General features: G+C 38.2%; 1 protein-coding gene and 1 long non-coding RNA gene across 6 annotated transcripts in view; one reads left to right on the top strand and one right to left on the bottom strand.

Annotated features, from left to right (window-relative positions):
- The window catches only part of fam49al (family with sequence similarity 49 member A, like), a 37340-nt gene extending 33181 nt beyond the window's left edge, over positions 1–4159 (bottom strand). The window contains exon 1 of one of the 2 annotated variants that reach the window (XM_051871488.1): positions 3902–4159. The gene's annotated coding sequence lies outside the window, so the exon portion shown is untranslated. The remainder of the gene's footprint in view (positions 1–3901) is intronic. The other variant, XM_051871487.1, reaches the window with a different exon arrangement.
- A 213-nt stretch (positions 4160–4372) lies between these two features.
- The window catches only part of LOC127500443 (uncharacterized), a 35524-nt gene continuing 17938 nt past the window's right edge, over positions 4373–21958 (top strand). For all 4 annotated transcript variants that reach the window (XR_007926343.1, XR_007926344.1, XR_007926345.1 and 1 more), the window contains exon 1: positions 4373–4648. This is a non-coding gene — a long non-coding RNA (uncharacterized LOC127500443). The remainder of the gene's footprint in view (positions 4649–21958) is intronic.

Raw genomic sequence — 21958 nt, 5'->3', positions numbered from 1 at the left:
AGTAACTGTAACCATTTCCTGTGACAGCTGTTCTGAGCGATGTGCATATTGTATAGCTACATTTTTATATGTACCTAAGAAAATAGAGTTTAATTTATTTGAAGGATTGCACTTGAAGTGAGACACTGATCTTGAAAATGGCTAAATCAATCACAATTACGTTCCTTACCGTTGAACACATTGAGGGTAAATGAAGTTGCAAATTCTTTCAATTAATTATAAGCATTACAGAAAGTTTGATAAAGAGCCTGACCTCATTTAGCGAGACAAATTTTTAAGCTTCCTTTTGAAACTTCATTAATATGCCATAAGATCCATTGGCAAAATTTGTGATATTATTCCTGTAAGTCATTAAAGTGAAAGTATAGTGGGACTATAGAGGGGATCAGACAGGAATAAAAACCCATACAAAAATAGTATGTGTGCCTTTATACTTCAGAATTACTCTGTAATCCCTTGTCTTTTTATTTGAAATGTCTTTTGAACTGAAGTTAGCGGTGTAGACATTAATCCAGCACACAGGTTATCAATTGTATAGATTTAGTTAGATTTGATTCAACAGGTTGTTTAAAATTAGCCTTGCGTTTTATTGCGGTTTCAAAGTTAATCCATTAGGCCTCTCATGAAAGATGTCAGCATCCTCATGGAGATAAATGGCTCTAAGCTAAAGGTCACTTAGCATGGTGTTCCTTTTAAATCATATATGACTTAACATACACAGATACACAAGGAAGATATTTTGATAATCTGTTTTTTTTTGTCCATACAATGGAAGTCAATGGGATCTGCTGTTGCTTGAATTCCAACATTCTTCAAAAAAAATCTTGTTTTGAAGTAAAAAAGAAAGTCATACAAATTCAGAACAACATGAGAATAAAGAATATCAAGAATTTTCATTTTTGGGTGAACTGTCCCCCAACTGTTTGATAACAGTTATTTTTGCTATTCTGTTTGCTAAGTGAAGCTAGATAGTTGAAGCTACACTTAAAGGATTAGTTCACTTCTCAATGAACATTTCCTGATAATTAACTCGCCCCCATGTCATACAAGATGTTCATGTCTTTCTTTCTTCAGTTGAAAAGAAATTAAGCTTTTGAGGAAAACATTCCAGGATTTTTCACCATAAAGTGGACTTCAGTGAGGTTCACCGGGTGGAAGGTCCAAATTGCGGTTTCAGTGCAGCTTCAAAGCGCTCTACATGATCCCAGACGAGGAATAAGGGTCTTATCTAGTGAAAAGATAGGTCATTTTCTAAAAAAAATTATATACTTTTTAACCACAAATGCTTGTCTTGCACTGCTCTGCGATCTGCCACGTATGACGTAATCATATTACAAAGGTCACACGTGACGTAGGTGAAAGTACTGATCCAGTGTCTATAAAGCGAACGTGCAAAGATTAAGCCAAACGCCCTTTACAAAAAAAGGTAAAACAATGATATCGGACGATTTTGAAGTTGGAGGAGAAAATGAGATGGAGTTTTCTAACGTGATTACGTCATGCGTGGCGCATCACAGAGCAGTGCAAGATGAGCATTTGTGGTTAAAAAGTATATACATTTTTATTATTTTTTTTAGAAAATGACCGATCGTTTCGCTAGAAAAGACCCTTATTCCTCAGCTGGGATCGTGTAGAGCCCTTTGAAGCTGCACTGAAACTGCAATTTGGACCTTCCACCCGGTGAACCCCACTGAAGTCCACTATATGGAGAAAAATCCTGTTTTCCTCACAAACCTTAATTTCTTTTCAACTGAAAACTGAAAGATATCTTAGATGCCATGGGGTTGAGTAAATTATCAGGAAATTTGAATTCTGAAGTGAACTAATCCTATAATAATTTCAGTATTCAGTTTAGATCTTATACAACAGAGTATTAGACAAAAGGAAGTTCTTGGTATTCTGCACGATATTCAGCCTCCGATTTTGATGCATATGCATTATAACGCACGCATGGGTCAAGCTGCAGTGTAGATGGTGGAAGCTTGTGCCAAGGTTAGCAAAGACAATTCAGCCCCCTTCTCTCTTGATTCCCACGCTCTATATGACTGACCAGTCAGGCCACTTCCCCGAGACACACATGACATGCCACACTTTCTACACTGACCCACTTACAGTACAGCACATATATAATGCTCATGTGGAGGTGGGGGTCAGAGTCTTTGCCACCAGCACAGGGGCAGAAATCACACATCAGCAGAGAGCAGAACGCTGAGAATGAACTGCTTCTACTGTATTGAGCTTTGATGCTTTTTTTCAGATATTTTTCATACAGTTTTCTAAAATAAGAATACAACAAAGAGAAAAGGATCAGCTCTGTAGCATCCCTCTATCCATCTAGCCTGATTGTAACAAAGAAGGGATGGATGAGAGAGATGCAGGATGGAGACAAGGTTCAGATGATCTATGACATGGAGGTAGACAGAAGGAAAGGAAGAAATGCAGACAGGCATGTTTCCATGGGCGAAGGGGAAAGATTTGGGGTGAGAAACTTGCATCATTGGCTGCAGCCAATCAGAGGCCTCGTATAAAATGTTCAAAGGGAGTGTCCTAGCAACAGACAAGTAAATACATTTTCAGCCTCAGACTGATTTCATATAAGGGTAAAACATATATTTGTGCTATACTGACATCTTGATGTGAATGTGGTACACATCAAGGTATGTGTTATATAGTAATTTAATGATAATATTCAGAACTTTTTTGGTTTAAAAAGCATTTTTGCTCAGTGCTAGTAGTCATAAAATACATACAGTGCCTTCACAATATGCACATATGCATTATATTTTGCTGTCAACAGCATTTATGTGCATTTTAACTGTGATCAGGCTCATTTTTAGTAGATTACACATCAAATTTTGAATGATTCAAGTTCTTTAATTGGCACTCGTGGGTTTTTTTTTATTTGTACTTATGCAAAGAACAATGATTTTGTATAATGATTGAAAACTAAAGCTGTTCTTTACCCTTGCAAATTCATTTTTCAGTATATTACAGATCTTGTATCCACCCAACCTGATTTTTTTTCCTGACATGTCAGGGGTCTTTTAACAACCGAAAGCATTCATATCCAGACATGTATGACCAGACTCCATATTCTAGGGCTTCATTCATACATCTACCTCTTTCTTCCCCGCTCAGGTGTGAATTTCCTCTTCCACATCCCGCTCATGAGAACGAGAACGGATCGAAAAAAGGAGTGGTTCATCTCTCCATTCATGATTTCATTCATTTCTCTCAGCCGTTCACATGCTACATGTTTTTAGCTATAACAATGCACAAGCGTACACATATACGACCTAATTAGCCCTGTGTGGTTTATCGTTTACAGCAAATGCCTCTGCAAATGTCATCGGGGAATAAAATGTCATTCTTATGAAGATCACTTTGCCTAAAGGGAACATGCTTCTATGTCCACAAAAGGGTTGATAAACGAGAACATCTCTGACTATTTACCCATAAACACCTCCTTATGCACCACTGGCCTTAGTTAATATGAGAGGATGAGTATTGATTAGGCTAATAGGTGCGTTAATTAGCCCTACTAAAGCAGACGGTTAGTTTTACAGGACACGTACGTGTAATACAACTGGAGTGTTGTGTGTTTTTGTGTCAGTGTGTGTATTCTGCCATGTGCTGCAGTGAAAGAGGACGAGCCCCAGTTGACCGATCGTGGGGCTGAAAAAGTAGAACACCCCCTTCCCTCTCCTCCAATCCCTCCTTCTTCCGCACCCAGTCCCAGTATAAGCCGGCCACGACGGATGCCGGTACGGCATCACCTAGGTATCATGCTAGCACATCAACTGCATCTCTCTCTACCCAAGCAATAAGGATGAATGAAGCAGAAAAAAGATACTGACACACAAAAAAGCAGGAAACAGAAATAGATAGCGTGCCCGCTTACCGGCTCGGTGTGTTTCAGGGAGAAAACAGTGGTCCAGCTCTTTCCGCAGGTAAAAGGAAGAAGAGAAAGGATGGAGGGAGTAAAATAAAAGAATGAAAAGGGGAAAAAGAGCAGGGCAAGAAACAACACTCCTTTATCCCAGGGAGCTGAGACTGTGGGTTTCCCTAAACGCACGGCTAGTGTCTGCTTAAACCACAAGCTCACGCTGAGTGTGTGCGTTTCTCTCTCCCCCTCCCTCACTCTCGTTCAGGCACCAAATGGTCTCTCTCACTGTCTCTCTGCTTTCAAGACAGTCCTGCCTAGCAGCTGCTCATCTATGAGAAATAGAACGCTCTGTTCCTCTTTCTCTCTCTCTCTCTCTCTCTCACAAAGACCTCCGCTAGCCTCTCCCCTTCACACCCCCTCCCCCTAACTAACAACTGACTGTTGGGGGGGAAGAGTGTGCGAGTATGCGAGCGGATGGTTTACACGAGTGCTGTTTGTTTGTGTATATAAGGGTGGGGGGAATTAACCCTTCTCCTTCAGGCTACAACAGCAGGTGTGTGTGTTTGTGTTGGTGGGTGACATGGACGTGGTCCCTCCGAAAAGCTGATGAATCGCCGTGCTGATGGGGAAGGTGAAATGAGGCACGTCTAATGGCCAGTATAGCTATTGTTTGTGGTCATCACGATTCAAACCACTATTATATACATAAAGACATTCAACAATGTAGACTTGCACAGGACTGATGTTGGCACATCAGGAAAGGTATGAAGATGTCCTCGGATGTAAATTGTATATTAAATTCAATCAAACCAAGGTACTGGATTTACAGTATACAGTAAAAAATGATTTTTCAAAGTTTTAGGTAAAACAAAGATTGTTCTACTTTAAAATGTCACATTTAATTCAGTGTGTTACTTGCCGTTTCTTTGTAGTTAATTGTGAAAATTGTTTCTACACCATTTTGTGTGTGTGTGTGTGTAGGTTACTTCAATTGCCAACTTCCATTTCATTTACAAAACTAACACATTCTGTATACTGATTTGTTGATGTTCTGTAAATAAGCAGATGGCAACATAAACCAAGGTTAATTTGTCAGTGTTGCCATATTTCCTTTTGAAACAGGAAGTTGGGAATTTTCATGAAAAAAAGAATTGGCAATAGTGTTTAGTGTATGTCAGAAGATGATTTGCTACTTACCGTTGCTAGTCAGAAATAGGAAGGCATTATCATTCTAGAAAGAATCTGATTGGACACCATTTTGGATATGCAGTGCAGGATGAGTCATTGATCAATATAAGGAAAACTTACTAAAATAGACAAAATATTATATTTGTTTATCTGCATATGTCATGTGACCATTAACCAACATCAGATAACTGTGAACATGGAAATGTTTTGTTAAATTATTGAAATATTAACTTAAAACCTCATCGGGGTACAACAAGTTAAAGGATTAGTTCACTTTAAAGTGAAAATTACCCCAAGATTTACTCACTCCTAGGTGTCAAGCCATCCTAGATGTATATGACCTTCTTCTTTCTGATGAACACAATCTGAGTTATATTAATAAATATCCTGACACATTCAAGCTTTATAGTGGCAGTAAACAGGACCAACGAGTATGAAGCTCAAAAAAGTGCATCCATCCATCATAAACGTACTCCACAGGGGGTAACAAAGGCCTTCTGAAGCGAAGCGATGCGTTTTTGTAAGAAAAATATTAATATTTAACAAGTAAAATATCTAGCTTCCGCCAGACCGCCCTCCTTATTCAACTTGCAGAAAAAGCGTAACTGCCGTTTTTTTTGTAAGTTGAATATGGAGGGCGGTCTGGCGGAAGCTAGATATGGAAGATAAGTTGAATATGGAAGGCGCAGGACATAGCATAAGCATTTTGAACTGCAAGAGTTTTACACTTTCTTCGTAAGTTGAATACGGAAGGCAGTCTGGTGGAAGATATTTTACTTTATAACTTGTTAAATATGGATATTTTTCTTACACAAATGCATCGCTTTGCTTCAGAAGGCCTTTATTAACCCCCCCCAGAGCCGTGTGGAGTACGTTTATGGTGGATGGATGCACTTTCTTGAGCTTCATACTCGTTGGTCCCGTTCACTGCCATTATAAAGCTTGGATGCGTCAGGATATTTATTAAAATAACTCTGATTGTATTCATCAGAAGGAAGAAAGTCATATACACCTAGGATGGCTTGAGGGTGAGTAAATCTTGAGGTAATTTTCATTTTAAAGTGAACTAATCCTTTAATATTTTAGGCTGACAAGAAAGTTTGGGAATCTCTACACTATAGCATATTGCATCAAGGCTAACAGACTAAAAGGAACAAAACTCAGAGGGTGTTTTTCTTTTTTTGATTAAAGAGTTCCAGTTTAACAGTTACTTTCATTTCATCAAAATGTTCAGGATCTGTCAGGAGACGGCATAGTGTTTTGAGACGTCAGTGGGTGAATCATGCTTTGTGGAAAAGTACAACAAAATGTTTTGTCGAAATTGAGAAGAACAAGAGTGTGTGGAGGAGTGTATTGTGAGTGAGTGTGAAAATGCTTTTAGATATGCTTACCCCCAGTGTGAGTTTCCACCAGTAATGGTAGTGCATTAAAAAAAGAGTCAGACAAATGTATATCTAATTATAGATATAAGCCTTCCTGTCAGGCTGCTCTCCTCAATAAAAGGATGTTGTGAGGTTTCACTTTCAGACTTACTCACATATTCTTTCTGTGTTAATGTGCATTACTCTTGTCACAGTTTGTTAAGGGTATAGTTCACCCAAATCATCCAAGGGCATCCAAGATGTAGGTGACTTTGTTTCTTCAGTAGAATACAAATGATGATTTTTAACTCCAACCGTTGTAGTGTGTCAGTCGTATAATGCATGACAATGGTAACAAAATCTATGACAGTAAATAAAACATGCACAGACAAATCCAAATTAAACCCTGCGGCTCGTGACGACACATGAAACGATCGGTTTGTGTGAGAAACTGAACAGTATTTATATCATTTTTTACCTCTAATACACCACTATGTCCAACTGCCTTGAGCGCGCGCACGGCATCCAGTGCGTGAGGCGTGTACGCGCTCTGGCGTAGTTTAAACATGGTGCCTGAAGTACAACAGTCGTTATGCAAATGGAAGTAAACCACTAAAAACATGGTTTTATTACATCAAAACTTCATTTTATTTTGTTACTTTTTGTAAGGGCAGCTTTACAAATAAAAAGGAAACATACAAAGATCTTGTTCACATACCTCAGCTGGATGTGGAAAAACCATAGGCACAGCTGATGGTTTAAGTCGTACGTGATCCTCTCCTGGGTATGTAAATTCATCAGGGGAAAAATGATTGCTGCAGACCCTCAACAACTTTAGTACGTTAGTGGGTGTGTTGATATCCAGCCGAAGAGCAATAAACCATAACTTCAATTGAGCAGGCTCAGAAGTTGGGAATACGTGGAAAGTCACCACTCCCGAATGAGTTCGCACGAGAGAACGTATTCTTTTAGTTTTAAGTCGGCTTGAACAATCCGGATAAGCGCAAGTAAGTACCATTTTGATTAGCCGCCGTACCTACAATGTTTGTGCACTGTGTAAACAATGAGATGAGAGATCACTTCCGGCGCTTGCGTAAACTACGGTTGGACAGTTGGACATAGTGGTGTATTAGAGGTAAAAAATGATATAAATACTGTTCGGTTTCTTGCACAAACCGATCGTTTCGTGTCTTAGGACAATAATTGTGTCGTCACGAGACGCAGGGTTTAATTTGGATTTGTCTGTGCATGTTTTTTTTACTCTCATAGATTTTGTTACCATTGACAAGCATTATACGACTGACAGACTGCAACAGTTGGAGTTAAAAATCATCATTTGTGTTCTACTGAAGAAACAAAGTCACCTACATCTTGGATGCCCTGGGGGTAAGCAGATAAACATCAAATTTTCATTTTTGGGTGAACTATCCCTTTAAGCTGAATCTTTTATTTAGATTTGAATTCCTGGTTGTGAACAGACTTTGAATGCATTCACAGCTAATTTAGATACTAATGCTTAATTTTGAAAATGTATTCATGATTTATTTTAGATGTATGTGCAAAAGACACCTAATTCTAGGGTATTCTGGTTAGTTGCGAGGGCGTTGCTATGGTTTTTTATGTGGTTGTTGTGTGGTTGATAGAGCATTGCTGTTTGGCTATGGGTTGCTAGGCTGTTATGCCTATTATAGCCTCTGTGGCACATCCTGATTTTGCAGAGTTAGACACGTTCCTGGGTCAACATATTTTGTTGATCCTGGAACAACATTGCTGTTCGAAAATTCAGTCCTAACCATATCCCTACCCCTAAACCTAACCCTGCCCATAACTTATGCCTAAAATCAGAGGGAAATGATGGTGAACACTGATGTAGAAGCACCTAACCCTGGCTGTAAGCCTAAACTTAACATAAACTGTAAACTTGTCCCTCAAATCTGATTGGTTGATTGGAATGTTGTTCCAGGATTAACAAAGATGTTGATCCAGGAGCATGTTGCACTTAGTGAAATCACGTTCTACATCCTCTGTAATATTCTGGTCTCTAGGTATGACTCTGGTCCTTTCTTCAGTGTAAGTCCATGCAATTTTTTTGCACGTTCTACCACTTTTATTAGCACTGCTAATAAAATATGAAATAGTATGACTGACAGCCACAGTGGCACCAAATCAGCAGAGTCTCTTCCTGCTGATGTCATAAACAGGCCTGCTTATTGCCAGGTGACAGAGATTTGCTGAGGTGGTGTGTGGGGAAATGTTATTGTGACATTAAAAAACGAGTGGTGAGATTTCACCTGATAATTTCCTGAACAGAGCGACCGTACTCTCATATCTTTATTTCCGTGCTTTTATGTTTTCTTATGACATATTCGAACTATGGAGGTGAGATAATACTGCCTGTGAATGATAGGAAATGAGAAATGGGGTTTATAAAAACAAGGCAGAATCAAATTATTCACATAATATTCTTATGTAATATATCTTTAACAAATAAGCGCATGAGTTTCTTGTTTTGGGGTGTTTATTAGTGACATAATCAGAGATTTTTTATATTTTGTTTTCTATCATTTTTAGATAATATACTTTAAAATGGACCTTATTTCGAATTTATGCTATATTTAATTTGTCATAATATGATAGGTCATAAGGTCATGTCACAATTTTCAAAATCCATATTTTCTAGAGTCTTTTATTGATTGTAAATTTTACCGTTCAAAAGTTTGGGGTCGGTAAGATTTTTTACGTAAGGTTTTTTTAAACAAGTTTCTTGTGTTTTGTTTTTAAATGTTAATATTAAATATTTCATATTTAATTTTAATAATGATCATTTTTATCTTATATCTTTTAACATTTTTAAAATGTAATTAATTCCAGTGATGACAAAGCTGAATTTTCAGCATCATTACTCCAGTCTTTAGTGTCACATGATCCTTCTAATATGCTGATTTGGTGCTCAAGAAACATTTCTTATAATTATCAATGTTAAAAACAGTTGTGCTGCTTAATATTTTTGTAATATATTATAGAACTCTTTTGTAACATTATAAATGTCTTTACTGCCACGTTTGATCAATTTAATGTGTCATTGCTGAATAAAAGTATTCATTTCTTTCTTTTTCTTAAAAAAAAAAAAAAAGAAACTTACTGGCCCCAATATTTTGAACAGTAGTGTATCTTCCATGTTTCATCAGCTGAATTACTGACACCCACAGTCTATCACAAACACAAAATCTGAAATGTCATACTGTATAAACATGTTTTTGAGAGGGGGAAAACCCCAACCATTTTAAAGGTTGACAGCTCATTACAATCCAACTATTTACTATTGCATCATTCCTTCATATATGAAGTAACAACCAGTTTTTCCCACTTCAACACCCTCTCATTCAGTAAACTCCACTTCCTCTTCTGTTTATTATGCGAATATTAGCCCAGTGACCTAAATCTTCCAATGGAGGGTGAAACTGCTCTAGTGTAGACGGCTGTTTGCCAGCCTGCTTGTTAGTGTTGGTTTGGTAAACATCTCCAGACATGTTGAATCCAAGCGAACAGCTGTATTCTTGAACTCCAACCACTCTGTGAAACGATGTACAGCATGTGATTCAAACATGCATTGAGATGTATTCATTGTGTATGTGTGGGAGAGTATGCATGTCTGTGTCACTATATAAAGAGGGAACCAGATTACAAGATTCATTTGGCTGAGACAAATTAGTTTGGAATCCTTTTCTTATGCCTGACAGTTCAAAAATAATTCTGTGCTTGTAATTTGAGGTTGTTGATGGTAATGAATGTGGAAGTGCGACCTGCAGCGTTTACATACGTAGCATAACGCATTCAGGTCTATGAATGGATGTGATGACTAATGCTAATTAGCATTTAGTCGAGTTTGACCTTTGCATGAAATCATAGCGCTCTGGCATTCACCACTCCAACACCGAACAGTACAAGCAGCCACCATCAGGCCAAAACTGATGCCATTATTATCCTTTAACTCTTAATGCTGATGGTCCAATTGCAAATTTGCTGAAATGTTATGTGTAGGCCCTACTTAAATCAAGTAAACTCATTTTGAAGTTCTGAAGTATTTAATACCACAAGTTCAGTGGGTTTTAATGGGTGGAACTGTACATTTGTAGGTGGACAGTAGTGCTAAGCAGCAGAACACTGACATTTCTTGATAGTATTGTAATACAGATTTTCCCTTTATGCCATTAAATCCTAAAATAATAACACAACTTTGAAGGTTTTTTTAGCAGCACTTCAGTATGTGGTTTTTTGCATCTCTGTAAGCCATGACTTAATTAAGGCTTTTTAAATTTTAAATCCTACTTTGAGTTTCTTGGAGTGCTATTTTTATTGAATAACACAACTTTGTTCTTTATGGAAGCTTGTTTCTGCCACGGAATAAAAAATGTAAAAGATAATTCTGACTTTTTATGTCACAATTCTGACTTTTTTCTCACAATTGTGAGTTTACATCTTACAATTCTGACTTTTTTTCTCACAATTGTGAGTTTATATCTCGCAGTTCTGACTTTTTTCTCACAATTGCATGATATGAAGTCGCACATGCAAGTTATAAAGTCAGAATTGCGGGATATAAACTCGCAATTGCGAGAAAGTCATAATTGCAAGATATAAACTTGCAATTCTGATGGTTTTTATGGAAATTTCGAGTTTATATCTCGCAATTCTGAAAAAAAAAAGTAAGAACTGCAAGATGTAAACTCGCAGTTACCTTTAATTTTTATTCCGTTGGTGGAAACAAGCTTTAATAGTTCTTAAAGGATTAGTTCACCCAAAAACTCATCCTCATGTTGTTCCAAACTTTGGTTCATCTTCGAAACGCAAATAAAGATTTCTATTGACGATATTTTAAGGGCTTTGTATATGTGCATCGATCAATGTTTATATGTGAATAAAAGCCTATATTAAATATGTTCGTCATATAAAGTGATTGTGTCTCTTCAGAAGACTTGGATTAAACCACTCAATTTATCTATATTTCTTTTACAATCTTTTTTATGAACTTTTTTTTTTTGACGTTTTTGGTGGAATGGACTTTCAGTGGCAGTGAAAAAATTTCTCAGGTTTCATTAAAAATGTCTTCATTTGTGTTTTGAAGATGAACAAGAATCTTAGGGGTTTGGAATGACATGAGGGTAAGTAAATGATGACAGAATTATCATTTTTTGGGGAGAAATATGCCTTTAAGTAAATCTTTTTAGGGGACTTTCCGAAGACCAGCATAGCCCAGCAAGGATTTCCTGGATTTTGTTGGTCTGGTGCTGGTGGACCTGCATCGACAAGATGTTCACCAGCAAATTCTAGCTTGTCAACAGTTAGGGTATTTCAGGTAAAGCTTGTTGAAGTTGCTGGTCAAGCTAGTTATCAGTACACCATCAGCCATCCCAGGTCTATTCATCGAAGGAGGGTGGCTTTTAGGTTAGTTTGAGGAAGTTCAGCAGAAAGGCCCAACCTCTATTTGCTGAAATATTTATATTTGAGCAACATTTCCATGCAGTTCAAAGCTGAGCCATCCATAATTCATCCTAGGTCTATTATTTTTTGGGTCGATTGTGTCACCCCATACAGTTGCCTACAGCTGTGGACAATAATAAAGTAGTCCATAAACGTCCAGCCAACGTAAGATGCTAGATCTCACTTTAAAGCTTTAAATGCATGTGAAATCATTGCTAGCATTCTACCGGCATTATCAACAGATCTCTATACCTGAGAACTGATGGCATGTTTGATTGATGCAGGGTTTTGTGACCTTGGATTCTTCTGGTTTTATCCATGCCGAGGGCTTTTGTGTAATACGTATAAGTCTGCACCTGTCCCCATGTGATGTATTTTATCTGTGACGCCTGCAATGACATTTGGTTTGTGCTTTTGTGGGGGTGGTGAGAAACACAAAGAAAAGACTTCAAATGATCCCACTCAATGAATGATACTCAGTACAGGACTGACGCCACAGTCATCTGAAAATAACCCTCACAAACATGCTGTAACATGCTATCATCCCACTGAGAAATCCATAGGCATATTAATCACATCCCTCACTCTCCCTTCCTGCTCCTAACCTATTTTTGTCCTTTTATTCGGGGCCACTCAAAGAGGTGGCGTTATTCACACCATCTCCATCACTTGCCCCCTCCACCTCCCCTTACTCTTACACAGCTCCTCTGAACACCCCCTTAAAACGTGAGCAGATGGTATGGTCCAGCTACACTCTCGCTCATCCCTCTCACTGCTCTCACTCTCTCCATATAAGGGAAAAATGCATTGAGAAAGAGCGGGAGAAGGGGCCGTACCAGCTCTCAGTGGTAGGCAGGGGGACCGCCGCTCTGTGGAGAGAGGGAATGAGCAGAAGTAGGGAGGGAATCGATGGTTCTGAAAGGACAGCGCCTTGATGTTCCCTATGAGAGCAGGAGAACATCTAGTACAGACTCAGAGCTCTAGTCTGAATAAGTGAAACAGAAAGGACACTAATAGTGTGGCTGAACTATTAGCCATGACTATGAACTTTTCTCAGTTTCTATGATGTTTTCTCAGTTTCTATATTAATTTTAGTAGCAGGCTTTGTCAAGGCAAGCATCAGTTAGCTATTGTTCATACATTTGTGAACAGCATAGCAACCACCTAGTACACCATAAAAATGCCTTAGAAACAGCTTAGAACACTCATAGCAACCATCAACCATCTACGCCCTATATATGCCCTAGCAACTAGCCAGAACACCTTATAATCACCTAGCAATATCCTAGTAATCACCTAGAACATTTTAAAAATGTCCACGCAGAACACCCTACAGTAGCAACCATCTAGCAACACCATATAAATGTTCTAGCAATTACCTAGCAACAAGCCAAAACTCCCCAACAACTGCCTTGCTATCACATAGAACACTCTAAAAATGCCTTAGCAACCACACAGAACAGCTGAGCAGCCATCTAGTAAAACACTCTGGGAACCACTAAAAATACTCTAGCAATGCCATAACAACCATCTAGTAACGCCCTATAAATGCCCTAGCAACTGCCCAGATGACCCTAGCAACCATCTAGTAACACCCTATAAATGCCCTAGCAATCAACCAGAATGCCCTAACAATGCTTAGCAATATCCTAGCAACCACCCAGAAAACCGTAACAACCTAGTTTTGTAATACATTCATGGGCACGCTTTTCTAAGTGAATCACTTCCTGTTTAAAACTTTTCGATTTCTATTGTTTAAATTTACATATTGATCACATAACATATATTGACTCAATGATCCAAGGCATTACTAAAGAGAATTAGTGATATTCGTGTTGGGTAAATGTGGACATGCACAGAATGTGCTGAGTGTGTTGAAAGGGCTTTTTACACTGCTCTTAACCCCGGGTTATCGACGTTCTAAACACCGCTTTTAACCCCGGGTAAAACAACTTTTCACACTTGTAATTTAGAAGTGGGGTTAGCAGTGCTTTTTACCTGGGGTTATGAAACCCTGCTCTGGAACAGGGTTAGCCCCACATTGCAGTGCCAAACTTGTACAGTGTGATACGATGTGGTGTTAGAATGTTACAGCTAGACACTTACCAGTAAACAGTAAATTCAGTGTTTACGAGGAAAAATTTCAAATGCTGATAGAAAACACGACAGTTTGAGTGAAGAGGAGACTGTTTCGTTCTTACCTTTAATGTCCATTCAGTATAAACTCGATAGTACAGTCGTCAATACGAGAATGCACAATGCTGGAACTATGTAAACAGGTCACGTGCTGCGTTTATCCAATCAATGACACTGACACCGCAAATATGCAAAAAAAGAACGTTAACCCGGGTTTTAGTAATGTACAATGTGAAACGTCAGTTTATGAATACCCAGGATTAATTGTTAACCCTGGGTAAATTATGAGCAGTGTGAAACGTGAAGCAAGATAACCCAGGATTCCGTTTACCCAGGGTTTAGAATGACCCAGGTTAACTATTTCAAGTGTGAAAAGCCCTAAATGTACCAATTGGCAGAACCTGATTTCACCAAATGCAACATGTTGCTGGATCAAAATCTTTGTTGATCCTGGAACAACATTCCAATCAACCAATCAGATTTGAGGGACAAGTTTACAGTCAAGTTTAGGCTTACAACCAGGGTTAGGTTCTATATCAGTGTTATTCACCTATCATTTCCCTTTAATTTTAGGGATAAGTTATGGGTAGGGTTAGGTTTAAGGGTATGGATATGGATATGGTGGATTAAATGTTCAGACAGGAATGCTGTTCCAGGATCAACAAAATATGTTGACCCAGGAACGCATCTAACTTGGCAAAATCAAGACATGCTGCCAATTGCACCTGAGGCAATCATACCCATAATATATATTCTCACATAGGCATTTGTTCCAAATATGTCATTATAATTAGACTGCTCCAAGGGCAAATGTTTGAAACAGTATTTGCATATGTGTGTCTTTGTCTTTGTGTGTGCCACATGCTTTTACAGGTGGATGAATGCGTAGCACAGCACATTTTGTTGTGACAGATTGACCATATCAAATTAGACTTCACTGTACCGGCTACGTCTTCCCACGCAACACTGCTGAGATCAGACACACATTAGTGTGGATAATGAGGACTGCCCTCATTGTAACACCTGAGTGCTGACAGAATCTTCTCTCAGATGCCACACGCTCACAGATCAAAAACGACAGACCTTCACATCATCATTCACACATTTAAGCCTCACATAGAGCACAAATGTGGAGGAGTTCAGGGTATGACATGGCATTTTGTTTCATACAAACACATTTTCATACAATTCTTGAAGGGGTGATTCATGCAAAAATGAAAATTCTGGCATTATTTCTTTCATTATAAACCTGTATGACTATCTTTCTTCTGCGAAACTCTCTAGTTATTTATAGCAGAATGTCTGAAATGAAAGCAAGATTCAGAGCACAAAAAAAAAAAAAAAATGTATGAATTCAGATTACTTGGAAATTAATGCAAATAGTGTTGTATGGCTACTTTTATGGTGCTTTTATCATTTCTTTTATGTTATTTTGTCCTTTTATGAATGTGACAGTTAGGTCCCCGGTACTAAATACGGACATATTAATATTTATATTTATAAATTCAAACACAAAGTTGTATTATATCAACTATCCTTTTACACAAGTAGGACATGCTCCTATTAACCAATCATATGGGTCAGGTTTAGGTTAGCAATAGGATTATGTGTTTTGATTGATAGAACATGTGTAAATCCACTTCAGCTAATAACACTTCTAGTGATAAGACTATGCAAATCATCTTTTTCATAGTCTGAATGATTTTATGATTTATAGATATGGTCACCCAAAGAATTTAACCTTTTGTTGCCCTTTATTTCACACAGTTAATTCTTGTAAGCACTTATTGTGACTGACCTTTGAATAGTGTATTTAATGACTTTTGTTGTAGATTCTGCTGTATGCAGTTTAGAGGTATTGAGTTTTCTCACTGTATTGACTGTACTGGAGCTGACCTGTGAGAATACAGAGGGGATTAATGTTACTGCACCAATATCATTTCTAGTCTACCCACAGCATCTCAGACTGCTGCTGAGTCTTTGTGTGAGAGTCTGTCTACAGTTAAGGCTTGTAAGCATTGCATAGTGTATTTATATGTTTATCTCATGCTTACACATTCTTAATCCTCTCTGTCTGAGAATAGAGTTCAGTAATTGCTTACGCTATAAGAAGGCTGTGATAACTGACAAGCCAGAGTTAGGGGTGGTGGAACCCCCCTTTTTTCTTGATAAACATGAGTGACAGAGATTGTTGGCTATACAACAAAGTTCGATGTTCAACGTTTACATACAATAAATGTTTTGCCTGATTTCCCCCACAAATCAGTTAAGTGGAAACTTAAAACCCAGAATCAGATTTTATTTGTTAACTCATTCATGCAGTCACGTGTCAAGAAACAGGGATTCAGTTTCAAGTTCAGAAATATCATGGATAGATCTGATCATGACAGATAGTATCAGGATGTGCTACCAAAGCTATACCAAGGTAAAGGGTAGGGTTAAGTTCACGCTTTTCTGTGAGATCAGGTTAGTACTGTACTAACCCCTAACCTTAATACAGTTAGTGCTAACCTGATCTCACATAAAAGTGTAACTATGTTACAAGGTGGCGATTTCTTAAGAATTTGTACAAAAATGTATGATTATTAGAAAAAAGTATGCACGAAGGTCAATGGGGCGTAAGAAGATTGTGCGAAAACGTACAGATGAGATTGTACAAATTCATACGAATTAGCCACCAATTTGCCAACATGTAAAATAGTTACGAACTGCCATGAGATTGTGTTGGTTTAGATTTTGCTATGGGCGGGGTTTGCGCTTAACTTTCAAATGCAAGTAGCTTTTGACCTCACATATCTATTTTTGTTGTTTTCACATTCATTTTCTGTTGTTTTTATTGACACTTTCCATCTTCTTCTTCAAATAGTTCTTGAAACATGTTGCCACCTAGTGGACCCACCAATTAGTGCAGGTAGATGGTGCGAATGATGGAAGAATTTGAGCGGCATTGTGACAGACATAGCGGCAAATGGACAAATGAAGTATGTTGAACTTTAGAGCACCATTTGGGCCTTTGATTCTGAGACAGTATTAACTCAGTTGGAGGACAAGATTTTCACATATTTGTTACCATATGAATGAAAGGAGAATATGAAGAACTCGGTTGAGGCCGTGAGCAAATTGGCGCTGTGGGTATGAAGGTGTTTGCTGGTTTTTACTTGCTTGCCAAGTGTTTGATTGTGGGTAGTTGTAAAATGGAAGGTTGTTTGTGCAAGTTGGTTTGTGTGTAATCCTGAACTGAGCTGAGTGAGAATGTGTTGGGTGGTTTTATTGTGGTGAGGTAAAAGAACCAGAGCTCTGGGGGATCTCAGCTATAATGATACACCACAGATGCAAATCTGTTTAGTCACAGGTTCCATGAGGGAGGCAGCCGGAGGAGGTCTGGGAGTTAAACCTCAACTAACTCTATTAATGTGTATTATCTCGGCTCACAATTGTCTATGAGTGTGTTTGGGGGGGGGACTGTGGAGACCTGGGAGTTCCTTATCTTGACAAAACATCTGCTCTACTAATCTCTATTAACCTGTGGGCTCTCCAAATGTACCCACATCTTTCTGGGCTTGCTTCAAGCCTCCAGTAAGAGTCCTGGATTTCAGCGAGACCCTCTAGGGAGACCAGTCTCAGGGAAGAAATGTCAGGGGGCTGAAATAATGGAGTATTTGAAGATAAGCCTTGAGTTACCTTCAGGAATTACCTGTAGGAGGCATAGTCATACACTCATGAAGAAAGTGTGGATTATTGTCAGTACTTGAGAAGTATGAGGTGAGTGTCATGGAGGTGTTTAGTTAGTGATGCTTGTTAAGGCAACGTCACTATTATTGCAGTATTTCTCATACTTAATTTTCTTCATATCACCCAGACATACCAACCTTCCAAACACCTAATAACCATACAGAACATCCTAGCAATCACCTACCAACAACCTAGAGTAGCACTGCAGAACCTCATAATAATTGCCTAGCAATGCCCTAGCTACCACCCAGAATACCATAGCAACCACCTAACAATGAAATAACATCCAATCAGACCACATAGCAACAACCTGGCAACCACCTATCAATGGCATCTTCAGAAAATGTAAAATTATAGTTCAAACCTACCTATAATACTACTTAATTGATACCGTGTGTGTACTATTGATTAAAGAGAGATCTTTCACCAACAGCGAGTATTTTAGTTACTTACAATCAGCAATCATTTAAGATGTTTATAGGATATATCTGTCATGAGAGAAATGTGACGGATGTTCGCAGTAGGAGCTGGCACGTTTTCATTCCCACGCGTGGAGAAAGAGGGGGAGATAGACATTTGTACAGTGACTCATAGTATGCTTTCATACATCATACCAGCTATAGCTGCCACAGGGTTGGGCACCCACGTACTGAACTGTTTCGAACGCAGAAAGCCTGAGTAAAGCTCTGATCATCACTGGAGTTCCTGTTATAAAAATATGCACCTTGACACAACATAAGTGAGAGGTGGGAAGATGAAGTTAAAAGGAGGTAAATGAAGACAGAAAGGATAATAAGGGACACTTTTCTGAATCGTGAGACATTGCTCTGTGTGTACAACAATTTGTGTGTATGCTCTCATTCTCTCTCTAGAGAGAGTAAAATACAGTCTAACAATGGAAATGTGCCGCCTACACATTTACACTGGGAAAGAAACTGTGTGTGTGTGAGTTCAGCTTTGTGTGGATGCACTTCATTGGTCACATCTGCAAAACCCTGCTTGAAGAAGGAAGATGAGATAGATGAGATAGATGATTTTTGGTTCTGTAGTACGCATGATGTGTTTGTTTGCATGCATGCACATCTGTATGAATGAATATATGCATGGATGAATGTAATTGTTGGAGTGTATTTGTGTGTGTGCCCATGTGTGTGAATGTATATTAGTTAACTGACTGGAAAAGGCCCATAGTGAGTTTAGGAAAAGCAGCTGCTCCCGTATGGAAACAAACTCAGTTTTGTGCTCCACTTCATCACTGCTGTGATTAGAGACAGGCCTGACCTCAACACTACAGTTAACTGGAGCACTGGGTCAACAACAATCTGCTCATCTATTAAAGCATTTTGGCTGTTACTTCAATAATATATATATATATATATATATATATATATATATATTAGGGATGTAACGTGAATGTATTTGTCCCAAACCGTACGGTACGAACGTCACGGTTCGGTGCATGCAGTCGCATGACAAATACAGTCAGCCACAGGTGATCCACACTCCAATCCAGAAAGGGGTGCACAGGGTAATGCAACACTGTTTGCTATCTGTAAAAAGTGCAGAAGAAGAATAGTGTAAACTCCCTATATAGTTTACAGCATTAGCTAAGATAGATTTTCTATCCTTAAAAAAATTATAATTACATTTATTTAAACACAGAAACACATTTGTTAAAAAAATGTTATGTTTAGTTTTCTCCCCTCTGCTGTACCGAACCCGTACCAAACTGTGATTTCAAAACCGAGGTACATACCAAACCATCATGTTTGTGTGTGTGTGTGTGTGTGTGTGTGTGTATATATATATATATATATATATATATGTATCAGTCTGTGTTTTAGTGGTGGGTATTTTTTTTTTTTACTCTTTCTACAAGCTAAATTGTTATGCCAGTATATGGCATTAAGAGACTGTCTTTATGAGTAGCCATTGAATAATTCATTCAACCGATTCATTCAAAAACACTGATTTAATCAGGAACAAATAAAGTGACTAACTGCATCCGAATATGCCTACTTCCCTACTATATAGTACGTGAAAAAAGTATGTGAAAGAGTATGTCCTGAATTCATTAAACAGTAGGCAAAAACGACATGGAAAACCAAAACCTGATCTCACGGCAATTCATACATATCTTATGAGGTGGCTAATTTGTACGAATTCATACGACCTCACTTGTACGAATTAGAACATATTTTGCTAAATCGTACATATTTTATGAGTTGCCAAATTCGTATGAATTCGCACAAATGACTTACCCCAACCCCGCCCCTAAACCTACCCGTCACTGGGGTTTAGAATAATCGTATGAATTTGTACGAGTGAGGTCGTACTAATTCGTACGAATTAGCCACCTCGTAAAATACATTCGAATTGGTCGTGAGATAGCATTGGGATAACCTAGCGCTTTCAGTGGGATTCCGAAGTGCACATCCAATGGCCACTTTACTATCCCATGAGGCCATTGTGAATGGCAGTGAAGAGACGCAACTGATACTGTAGGTCACATGACAGCATTAAGAATGTAGATTACATTTTACTACACACATTTATACTCTATAGAACATACTTTTTATTCAGTCGTGAAGCAATTACTTATAGCCACTTTCTTTATGGGTGAATCATTGAATTATTCACTCAATCAATTTGTTCAAAAACATTGATTCATTCAGGAATTAAACTCCACTACTGTGTGTTGATTGAAGTCATGTTTCATGTGAGTGTACATGGATTTAACGTTACATTATCAGTGTATGTTTGATTGTCTAATTAATTTTTCTCTCTTTTAGGGGCTGTAATCCTATCTACATAAATAAGACATTATGAAAATAAAGGTGATTATACACAGGGCAATTTTGCTGAGCGATGTTGCTTGGGCACTTTCCCATTGAGAATAGGCAACAAATTTTGATCTAAAGTATCCAGATAGAAATTTGTTGCCTATTCTCAATAGGAAACTGCCCAAGCAACATCGCAAAATTGCCCGGTAACACTGCTCAAAAAGTTGCCCCATGTATCATCACCTTAACTTTATCTGGAGTTGCATGACGCAGTTTGTGTGTGAGCAAAGCGCAGTGTGTTTTTCAGCACAGTACCCACAACCTCTTTTTTTCACATTCACTTCCCTCTGGGGAAAAATGACTTTCCCCTGCCGTGCTGAAATCGGCCTGGCCTATGAAAAACTCGAGTCATGATGACTGTGGGAGGTCTTTTATACAGCTGCAAGCTATGAGAATCTTGTGTTTGATGTTGCTTCGCAAAAACATACCCATTTGAAGCGCATTAGATGCATCTCTCTATCAGATCTGAGGATGGAATGATGGGTACAGAGAGGTATAAAAGCACAGAGGATAAAACGAGGGAACTGAGAAGTGATACCAGGAAGATTGTACTCTCTCTGTCTTCTATGTCCCTCTCCATTAAGCGTGTTCAACCATAATGAGAGAACACACAAACATGCAAAAACACACTCAAGCAGAAGTTTAAAGCCTTTGTGAAGTCTTCAGTTCCCAGAGGAAAATTGTACTGCTCTCAACTCAGGAGACTTAACTCGTAGTTTAAGTATGAGCTTCTCTCAGATGTTTCTTATAATAATTCTAAGGGGAAGTAAAAATGGAATTCTTCAATTAGAGGAACTTATCCTCTGTTTCCCTGTTTTTAAGTAAAAAATGCTTCATTGTCTAGTTTTAAAGCATTTTCGCTCTCTAATTGTTTGAAAATATATCTCACAGTTTTGACTATACTTTTTAACTTCCTTTTTATAGTGAATTTACAAGAAACTTCTAAATCCGGAAAATCCCAATTTGCACTTTTCCTAAGAACTTAAAATCACATTAAAATTAATTTCATATTTGCAATTACTTTAACAAAGAATCACTTCCCACAATACTGTTATCAGTAAGGACAGAATAGGGACAGTCTGAGGATCATGAATGTCATTAATTTAAGATTTTACATGCTGATCTGAGGGAAGTTTTATTAAATGTCATTGCCAAACCAGTCAGTATTCCTAAATATAATATTATATAAATAGAAATTAGATTAGTTGTCTGTCAGATAATGTTTTCTGTTTGAGCGCAGACATGCTATGATCTCTTCTGACACTCTAGATGGACATATGAGATTACTAGGGTCCATTTCTACAGCAAAATGAGACACAATTGAGATATTA

The sequence above is a fragment of the Ctenopharyngodon idella genome, chromosome 19 (genome assembly GCF_019924925.1).
Source record: "Ctenopharyngodon idella isolate HZGC_01 chromosome 19, HZGC01, whole genome shotgun sequence".
In the NCBI taxonomy this organism is placed as follows: domain Eukaryota; kingdom Metazoa; phylum Chordata; class Actinopteri; order Cypriniformes; family Xenocyprididae; genus Ctenopharyngodon; species Ctenopharyngodon idella.
Note: the sequence above shows the minus strand (reverse complement) of the source record. Positions and strands in the feature narration are given on the sequence as shown.